The sequence below is a fragment of the Octodon degus genome, unplaced genomic scaffold (genome assembly GCF_000260255.1).
Source record: "Octodon degus isolate 3935 unplaced genomic scaffold, OctDeg1.0 scaffold00020, whole genome shotgun sequence".
In the NCBI taxonomy this organism is placed as follows: Eukaryota; Metazoa; Chordata; class Mammalia; order Rodentia; family Octodontidae; genus Octodon; species Octodon degus.
The window spans coordinates 6,542,356-6,553,275 of NW_004524596.1; positions in this window are offsets into that span (position 1 = coordinate 6,542,356).

A 10,920-nucleotide genomic window follows, 5' to 3' on the forward strand; every position below is an offset into this window, starting at 1 on the left:
GTAGGTCTTCCTAAATCATGAGGATTGAGTTATTCACCAAGCTCATGTTCTGGGTCTAGATCACTTTCTCCAAACAGCATTATTGGGAATGCTGATATTTTGGTATTTCTGATTTATCTCTTATATCTATTTTTTAATTTTTTTATAAATTAGGAAAGGGATAAAGTGATGATATATTGACTTGTAATTAAAAATCAGTGTTCCTTTAGGCTTAGGTACAGGAATCTTATAGGAGTAAAGGTCAGAGTGGGCTTGAGCTTTCCTCTTGATAAAATCAGGCACGGAAAGAATTCTGTGCCACTTCCCTAGCAAACATCATTTGCTAAAGAGGTTCAATCCTATTGCTGCACAGAGGGTAGCCAGGGCAGCATGTCAGAGTCTGTGATCTTGGAATATTTGCTTCATTGAACTATTTTCAATTTTATGTGTTCTCAGTATAAATTCTACTGATTTATTGTTGTGATCTCTATGAGCCTAGAAAATAAAAGAAAGTCAGAAGAACTGGTATTATTTGGTAAGTGTCTTAGTCCATTTGTGCTGCTATAATAAAACCTCTTAGACTTGATAATTTATACCAGCATAAATTTATTGTTTACAGTAATGGAGGCCAGGAAGCCAAGGTCAAGGTGCAGCAGTTGCATGCACCCTAAGGGTCTGGTCTGTGTTTTCAAGGTGGCGTCTTCAGTGCTATGTCATCTGGATAAGATGAATACTGTCCTTACAGGGTGGAACATTAAAAAGGTCTAGATTTTCCCCAAGCTTTTTAAAAAGGGCACCACTGTGTTCATGAAAACTGTGCCCTCACAACATAATCACCTTCTTAAAGGCCCTCTTCTTAATCGCATTGCATTGGGGATTAAACTTCAACATAAATTGTGGAGGTGCCAAAATTGTTCAAACCATAACAATGAACATACTACTAGTAAACATGATATTTCTCATAATTTATCTGATTTATAAGAAATAACTATAGATTTTTCTTTTTGTGTGTGTGATACTGGGGATCGAACTGGGGACCTTGATCTTGCCAGGCAGGTGCTTAAGCCACTGAGCTATCTCCCCAGTCTGATTTTTCATAATTTTTTATTCAACAAATATTTATGGACTGCTTGTGCTATGCCAATATCTCTTTTTAGAGCTAGGACTATAATGATGAAGAAAGTTGTACACAAACTGCCATCATGCAACTTTTATCCAGGAAAGAGAAATAATTAGCCTGTGCTCTTCATTGTACAGGGGTAGAATACAAATACACAGGTAACTCCAGAGGCTTTTAGAAGAGCAGTCCCTATCTCCTTCTCCTGGTAAATCCTCTTGGTACATGAGTTGATATATAGCCAAGCTTTTCTGTGCACTATTCCCCTACCTTTGGAACTGTAAGACACCTTTATATTGGGAGGTGCCACAGTAGACACAGACATGACCATGACAACGGAGCACAGAGCTTTCTTGTTTGAAATAAGGTCATGCTTTGGAAAGTTATGGAATTTAAGCTTTTCCGCTTGTGGCGTTGTTTCCAAACCACTATGAATAATTCTCCAAAGACTTAGCACACCACTTGATGTTTTTGAACTGCATGTGTTTTACAGTATGATGGATTACAACCATGGGCTCTCACCTGACTCATTTCTGCCTGATAAAAAGCAGTGGATAAGGCAATGTAAGATTTCACCACAGCCATACTGTTGTTACCTAGAATACTTAGACGCTAAGAGTGATTTGCAATTTTAGTTTTGATATTCAGGGGGAAAGTGGGGATTGAGAAAATGGCATCAGTCATGTTGGACTCAGTGCTTTTTCAGAGTCACTGGTATTCAGAGGCACAATGAATAAATCAAGTGTCTTACAAGGAAGACATTATTCATAAGTTTGTACATCTATGGGGACAAGAGAAGTTTGGATAAACTGGTTAAATACTGGGATTTGCAGTCAGATTGGCATGGGTTTAAAAATCTCAGTTTTCCTATTTACATGGGACTTATAAGTGTTGCTTTACTTAGGCTGTGAAGTAGAGATGATAAGGTGTAGCTTGTAGGGTTATTAGAGTTGCTCCTGGGGTGTAAGTATACTAATTTGAAAGCTTAGTATGTGGCATGTGATATGTTCTCACGATGGTATTAAGAAAAGTTAGCCTCTCCAGGCATGGTGGGGTATGCTTATGACACCAGCACTTGGGAGGCTGAGACAGAAGGATTACCAGAAATGCAATGCCAGCCTGGGCTATATAGTGAGTTCAAGGACCAGGGAGATGGCTCAGTAGAATAAGCACTTCCCTGGCAAGCGCAATGACCTGAGTTCAATCCCTAGTTCTGCAAAAAAAAAAAAAAAAAAAGCATAGTGAGTTCAAGAACAGATTGAACTACATAGCAAGACTTTGTTTCAAAACAACAACAAAAAAGGTAGCCCAAGTATATTTCAAAGGGCCTAAAATTGCTTAAAAATGAAGGACCTCTTTTTCTTTAGTTTTAGTCTAAGTGAAGTATTTTCCCACAAAGACTCCTATCAAGGGCTTGATCCCCATGAAGTCATACTCAGAGGGTGGTAACTTACAAGGTGATTGGATTGCAAGGGCTCTAACTTCATCAGATAATGAGTACATTGATGAGGTCTTAATTTGATGGCATTATTAGAAAAAATGGAAACTTAGAAGGTGGGCCATGTCCTTGGAGACCAGGTCTGATCTCTGACCCTTTCCTCTTTGACTCCCACTCTCTCTGCTTCCTGTCTTCCATGAGGTAAGCAACTTTCATCCTCCATGATCTTTCACCATTATGTTTCTGCCTTAACACAGGCCTGAAAGCAACAGAGCCAGCCAATTATGGAATGAGACTCTGAAACTAAGAGCCAACAATGAACCTTCCCTCCCCTGGACTGATATTACTAGGGGTATTGACACAGTGACAAAAGCTGATACAGCTATGTGATAAAAAACAGGTTCTGGAATCATGGTCTATGGGAGCTTAGACCAGGGAAAAAAGTGGGAGAAGTAAAGAGAAGAACAACAGTAGGAAACATAAGACACATTCTCAGCTTCCTGGTGCAGCTCATCAAAGAAGTCTTTCTCTGAATGTTGATGTAGGAAGTCAGGGCCTAGCAGACCCTTACTACCCATGGAAGACCTTGTACAGCTCCAGGTTCTCACTGAAAAATCCCTACTCATGGTGATAGTGTCGTTAAATGATGCTCTCTGGAGAAAGCCTTAAGCAAATGATGCTTTTAGGAGAAGCAAAAGATTTTTGCACGTTGACCACTGTGACTAGGAGGTAAGGAATTGATGCCATCTGTTTGCAAAGTGTAACAACACATGCACACTTTCCAAACTCCTCATCTGTGTTGCATGTGTGAAATAGATCTCTTAGCATGTCATTTGGCACAGAAAGGAACTAATGAATGAAGTCCTCATATGGCTTGTGAAAGTATAAAAAATCTAAGTTGTAACATGGGAAAGCAGTATTGACTTTGGCCAGGTGATCATTCATCATTCATTCTAAGAGTGATGACTACAGAAGATGACAATGACTTTGGCCTTGTCTCCTGGTCTGTGTGAGAGTACCATTGTCATGCATTTCTTGGCCCAGAGAAGCAGCATTCTGGCCAGGTGTATCCCCAATACTTATAAAATTTAGCATGCCCTTGACTCACCTTGGACTTGGGACTACAACTGGGTTACTGAAGTCTCCAAGCCGGTGCATTATTTTTCTAGGTGAGAATCAAGAGTTGCGAATACAAGCAAATACATAAAAATAAGCCAACCACATGACTTCTCTTGGCATCTGATCTGGCCTGTGAGTGTGGGCTCAAAAATAACTAGATACTTAATTACACTTCTAAATTTAGTGCCTGAATTTGCATGTGTAAGTAATCAGGGAAATATTTGCTTAGAAATGTGTTCCATTTCCTGTTTGCTCTAAATCAAATTACTGAGCTGCAGATAGGATTCTGGAATAATTTTTCAAAGTATCTTCCAGAGGGCCACGATCTTGGCCTGAGATACTGTAGGATTTCAGGCCCCAAGTAGGCTAGACATAATATCTTTTTGGGAGGGACACCACTGCTGATCTAGGCCACAGGCCACAGTAGGTCCAGTGACTTGCAACACAGGTGCCGCCTTTTTCTTCCTCTCTACCCCAGTAGGACTCATGTCTTAGCCATACTATTTTTGCTCTCCTTTTGGTAACTATAGCAGGAATAGTCAATAGGCATACAGGCAGGGCACTATGAAGGACTAAAAATAGGGCCTGGTATAGTATCACTTGTCTCTCATTCATTCATTCATTCATTCATTCATTCAAGTGTTTTCAATTACATACTAGATTGAAAATTTAGTTCAAAGGTGAAAATAAATAGTTCCTATTTTTAGGAAGGTAAAGTTGTATATCAACTGAAAATAAAATTTTTAAAAGTTTTAAAAAGAAGGTAATAACCTATAGGGAAAGCTTATATAGATAATGATAATGAAATGTGATAAATTCTATCAATATAGGAGAGGGAGACTGAATGATTGGTCTCAACCCTTCACTTCCCTAAAATAGTGCTGTTCTACAGCCACACTTTCTTTGGCTTCATCGTGGATGGAGTGTGCATCCCTACCTTTTGTTCTAGTTCAGTCTATATGGGTTGCTTGGACAAACAGGCAGGAGCTTGAAAGGGTCTTGACAGGCTGGGCTTGAGTCCTTGAGCCTGTGCATCACCATGAGTGGAGCAGTGGCTGCCCCAGCCAATCTGCAGATGGGCCAGTGAGAAATAAATGCCTCTTACTGCACTCCACTGAGATTCTTCGGTTGCTTATATCTAAAACATGAGCTGGTTGATACTTGAAGATCAGTGCTGGCTGATCTGGGAGGGGCTCTAATCCAGGCTCATGGTGCTGAGGAACTCCTGAAAAAGGCAGCCACTGGGCTGAGCCCTGAGGGATAAAGAGAGAGAGAGAAGGAGAGAGGGAGAGAGAGAGAGAGAGAGAGAGAGAGAGAGAGAGAGAGAGAGAGAGAGACAGAGACAGAGAGACAGAGACAGAGACAGAGACAGAGACAGAGACAGAGACAGAGACAGAGACAGATTTGGTAGGCTTACAGAGGTTTGAGAGCATGGCTTATTCACTGAGCCACAAGTCATACAGCATGGCTGGAGGAGGTGGGAAAGCCTACAACCTTCCAGAGGCCACCACCTTGGGAAGCAAGAAAGGCTGGAATCCGGCAGTACGTTTGAAGGTGTTCTCATTGTACAGTGGATGCCGGCCACTCACTGGGATTGCATCACTGAGGCTTTCTTTGTCAGGAGAGTCTTACAGAGAATAGCTGCTCAAAAGAAAGTTTATATCAGTTTGACTTGGACTCGTGTCCCATTTTTCATTATGAAAGGATCTGGTTGAGGACTAAAATCCAATGTGTATAATATTTAAAATACTGGTACAGGGTGTACATAAGATTGTGTTGTTACTTATAGTATTCTAGCTGTAGTGTTGAGGTAATGATTTCTTGTTTATTGGATGATATCTTTTTTTTTCAAAATTTTATTGATAAACAGCAATGAGACAGTTTCAAATCAAATCGGAAGTACAGTTTCAACAAATAACACACTGCATATACTCTTCTTAGTGGTTAATTGCTGTACAAGATGCGGACTTGAGATCCTATTTACAAGCACCATTAGAACAAATCATTCTATTCATTAAGAGAATGCAACTATATATCTATCCTAACCACTTTGAATACACAGATACAAAATGGACATTCATCTGTATACTCTATTTTTTCTAAGTTCCGTTATTGAATATTATAGGTGTGTAGACTCAGCAAAATATTCTAAAAGAGTCCAGTAGCCCATAATAGCATTGGGTCTTCTGTTTAACTGGCAATGCCAGAAATTATTGACCCGAGTCCCCCACAGCTCAACATAACAGCATGGCTTTACTTCCTATATTTCGTCTTCTTACTTTTCTCCTGAATGGTTAAGACCAAGGTAAAGCAGGACCTGTGCAATAAGAGTTGTAGCTTTTGGGTCTGAGAAGGTCAGTGAAATCCCCTCAGGATTTGTCTTGAGATCCTCTACCTCAGATTGTAGAACCTTTGTCAGTGTCAGCCATGTGGATGAGTCACGGCCATTGCTTGGCCAATGTGCTCTCTGTGAAAGCCTGAGAGAGTGTCTTTTCCCCATGTGACTCTCCTTAGGCACACTCTACGTCATCAATCACTTTCCTTTTTGGCCCCATAATCTTCTTGATCAGAAAATTTGGGACACTACTGAGGTACATGACGTTACAGTACAGGTTCTCATATGTCCTGAGTCTTAATTGACCTTAGAAGGTTAGGGCCAAAATGTTGGCTTTCCTTGTAGCCCTCCTTTTTCTCTAATTTTGGTCTGCAAACTTAGGTTGTTAACCATATTGGATGATATCTTAACAGCATGTTTTTTGTTTGTTTTAAGGATATACATTCTAGAATCATAGCATTTCTCTTTTCTAACATGCTGCCATTACCTTGAATGTTTTTATTTTGCTTTATCTTCATACTAGAAAATTCTAGTTTTCCTACTGAAGCAGAGCTGTGATTTTGTGCTTGTGTGTGTATTTTTTTTTTTTTTTTTGGAAGGGTCTACAGGGTGTTCAGGGTCTCGCTGCATATATTGGACTTGTAGTGATTCTCCTGTTTTTAACCTTCCAAGTGCTGGGATTACAGGCATGTGCCACCAGGCCCAGTCTCAATCGCCATCTCAGTGTGCCCTGGAGGCAGGCCCTGCATGGCAGGCCCGGGGATCGAACCCCCGGCCTCTGTGCCAGCTTCGGAGTTGTGACTGGTACACCTGAAGCAGCTGTCTTCTGTGGATAGGCACCATCCGCTTAACATCCGGTATAACACGGCAACACCATTGCTAGCAACATTACTGTATCTGTTCCGCTTTCCACTTAATGATTTGAAAGGAAGGGAATTTTAATTGAGTCCAAATGACCCAATCTCTTTTTTAAGAGAAGCACGCCAGCTTTAGCTACCCAGGACTTTTTTTTTTTTTTTTTTTTTAAATATTGCAATGTTAGAGAAGCATTAAAGACTTAACAGGATTAGGTAATCTTACATATGTGTTTCTAAACTGTATTTGAAACTTGCATTATATTAAATGGTCATAAGAGCCATTTCCTCTTATAATTCATTCCAAAAATGGACTTGGTTATGACTCACAAACACACTATTAACACATAGTTAAGCATATATGCTTTTTCCCATTTTCTTTTTAGTTTAGAACAATTTTAACTTCATGTGGTATATATATTTCTGAAATTTGACTGACATCTTGACTGCATATTCCTTTCAGAAGATCTATAAACTCAAAATTCAGAAGATTCCTTTTCCTCTGACACGTATAAAATTGTCAGGATTGTCTTAAAGTCCCAGTGCTCTTACGATATACTACTGAGTCAGCAATTAAACAGAGAAGCCATTTAATTATTTGCCAAGAGTTTACTTGTAAAAGTGTCCCAGAGTTAGAAACTATCCAGATCATATAGCTGGGAAGTTAAAATTAACGACCAGAAAATGACCAGCTTTGCTTTAACATTTCTTTAGGAAGAAAGTTGGTTTAGGGACAGCTTGCAATCTGAGTATCTTCCCTGATCTGTCACAATTAGGTTGGTCTGACCCTGGGGGCAAAGTACATAAGCCCCTGTGCTCTTCAGACTCCTCATTCATCAAATTAGAGGGTTCCACCAACCAAGTAGGCTTCAAACTTCTACCACATGCTATGTCCAAACTTGAATTATCATTTAGAGAGAGATTGATTGACATTTACTCTCCAAATCCTCTTAGATAAGAACTAACATAAAAGAGTCTGAAAGCGTGGTAATTAGCACTCAGATTGTATTTAAAGAACTTGACCATAGGAAGAAATATTAACTAGGAGGCTGGATTATGCAGTGACTTTTATTGCTCTTAGGGGACTTTTAAAATGAATAGATAAACATAAAACCTTAGCTTGGTTTATCTAACCTTCCTGGGCTTTGCATGAGTTACTAAAAAGGAAGGAAGACCCTCAGAGAAATAATTTTCCCTAAATGATTTTTTTATTTAATATCTTTGTTAGCACTCTTAGGTTGCTAGTAGCCATCACCACTTTATAAGAGTTTGGGTAACAGATTTGTTTTAAGGATGGAGATGTCTCATGGAATCCAAAAATGGATATACAGTTGGACTTCCAGAAAGGTCTGTAGCCAGGAGAAGAAGAGTTGTCAGGAGCCCTGGTAGGATGCCTCTTTCTCTTCCTTCTACTTTTCCCTGATTAGTGCTTATGTTCTTTTCTCTATGTAGAATATTTATCCTCAAGTATAAGATTCTTGCCCTTCTTATCCATTACAGAACAATAAACACCCTGCATCAGAGTACTAATGTTTAGCTTGTCTTTGTATGTGGCAACAGGCTAGATTAATTGGTCATTTTTTCAATTTCAATTCTAAATTCCTAAAAGACAGCCTATCATTCTCTGATTGACTCAGTACGGCAAAGGCTTCACCTCCACTGCAGCAATGGAAGAAGAGTCCCATGTTCTCTAGAGGGTTGGTGAGCAGGGACTCTGGAACGCAGAGCTCCAGGTCGTACTATTCATACTGTGTTGTGCCCACGCAATGCCCATGGACTCCTGCCATTAGGTCCTACTGTTGCCTGAAGATGATTCTCAGATAAAGGCAACATGGGCAGCAGTGTCAAGGAGACATTTACTTATCCAGCTAACTGTAGTTGCTGGAAAACCAACCCTCTCCCCTACATACAACTCCATCTCAACTGCACATTAGCAGCCTTGCTTCCTATGACTGGAAATTCCACCAGCCCCTCAGACCTACCGGACCCATCTCCCTTGTAGCAGTTTAGCATCTCCGTGCCTGAGATGGGCATCTGATGACAGAAGAACCAGCAGTCCTGCTGTTTCTTTCCCTGAAAGTCACTTGGATTTCATGATGGCTCTTAAGACATCTATGGGAAGCCTTTCCCTCTTCTCTCTGAGAGGAAAAGATTCCAAGTAGGAAGTTTCCTGAGGGGCGGTCTTCTGGAATTCCAGAATCATCCTGGCTCTACCTCCACAAGCAGCCCCGAACACAGCCTGCACTGAGAAATGATGTTTTTCACAGCAATAATGAGGCACATAGCTTTTCTCCAAAACACACAGATCCACTGGATGTAAACCAGTATTACACATTTTAAATTTATTTTCTTTGACTCAGAACCTCTTCATGCATTTTTATGAACACTAGATGAGGAGATCAATTTAACTCTAATTCTGCCTTATTTAACTTGGCCATTCTGGGGGCCAGTCTTTTCTCTTTACTCAAGTGGCTACAGTTAAGATATTAAATCTTTGAAAAGCTGAGCTGCTTTTGTTTGGTGCTTGGCATGTGATGGACGCGAAGTGGCTTGGATCGGCTATTTCCCTTGCCTCTATGTAAGAACACATCGCTTGAGAAGGCCTGGTACGGCCTTGCCAAGGAAGGAAGCAGGAAACTCAAGCCAGCCTGAAGTTTTGTGAACTACGGAAAGCTGGCTAAATTCACCATGGATAAAATTTGGAAACCAGTAGCGAGTGCAGAGCGACCTCTTCCTAGTCCAGCTCTGTATTCCTGTCTTGGTGCTCTGTGTTCATGCATATTTGCTGAATTAGGACAATGATATTTAAATGTTAGCAGTTCTTGTGACTGCAGTTCAGAATTATGATCATCTAAATGGGTATCATGAAGTCTACCTTTGGCATACTTGTGAAAAATAAGATTTTTATGGAATTAATATTCAAAACAAATAATAGATAGTTTATCTCAGACACTAAATTCTAAAGTGAAAAACTAATTTATATATGACAATTGTGTACATTTTAAATATTTGTGTATTTCTATAAACTATCTGTAGTATTTTTAAAAGTACTACATGTTAAAATTCTATGACATGGAATTTTACTCTGGCTTATCCTTCAGTCTGAATTAGTGAGGCTCACCTATATAAAAAATAGAAAATCTTAGTTTTAGCCTTCCAAATCAATTTACTCTGGTGCTAATAAGCTCCTAGGTGTTTCCAAGTATGCACAAGGAGAATATCTTTGCAACATTCAGAGCGGTTAGTTGAGATTTCAGTTACTCAGGTGTGGCTCTGTTTGCTTTGGTCATGGCTACATTCTTCCCCCTTTGCAAAGATTGCTTTTTTTTTTTTATTGGATTATAAGTGAATTTTCATATTTATTTGATTATCTGTTTTTATTTAATGAATTGTATTTTGCAGTGCTAGGGATTGAACCAGAGCCTGTACATGCTAGGCACATGCTCTACTACTAAGCTATAGCTCTTGCCCTAATTTTAAAGTTTAATTTAAGAGGGCCCATAAATAGACACTAAAATTGCTAGGATAACCATTTAGTGGCATACAATATGAGAGTGTTAATTAATTTAAGAAGATCTACTATGTGCCAGAAAAGCTGTTCCCAATGTCAATGATGGATTAATAAGATTAATAAGAAATGGTCCCAGGAAGAAAGACAAAAATGCAATGCACAAGATTACGATGAAAAAAACAGGACTGCAACAGCAGAAGAGAACTGAGATGCAAATAATTAACTGGGGGCGCAGAAGGTTCATTGAGGAGGTGGTGGATGAACTGTGTTTTTGATTATCAGAGTTCCTTAGGATATGAGGATCAGGAGGGCAGCCTTAACAATGGGGACCCTGGCGTGTTACTCAGCTTTTGGCCACAGTTCTGTGACAAAATACCTGAGGATGACAGCTTAACAGAATAAAGGTGTACTTTGGCTCATGGTTTCAGCTCTTGGCCAGCTGGCTCCAAGGCAGCTTGGCAAAAGAACACGGTGGAAAAGCTCATAACCTCAGGGAACTAGGGGGGAGAGGGAGAGAGAGAGAGAGAGAGAGAGAGAGAGAGAGAGAGAGAGAGAGAGAGAGAGAGA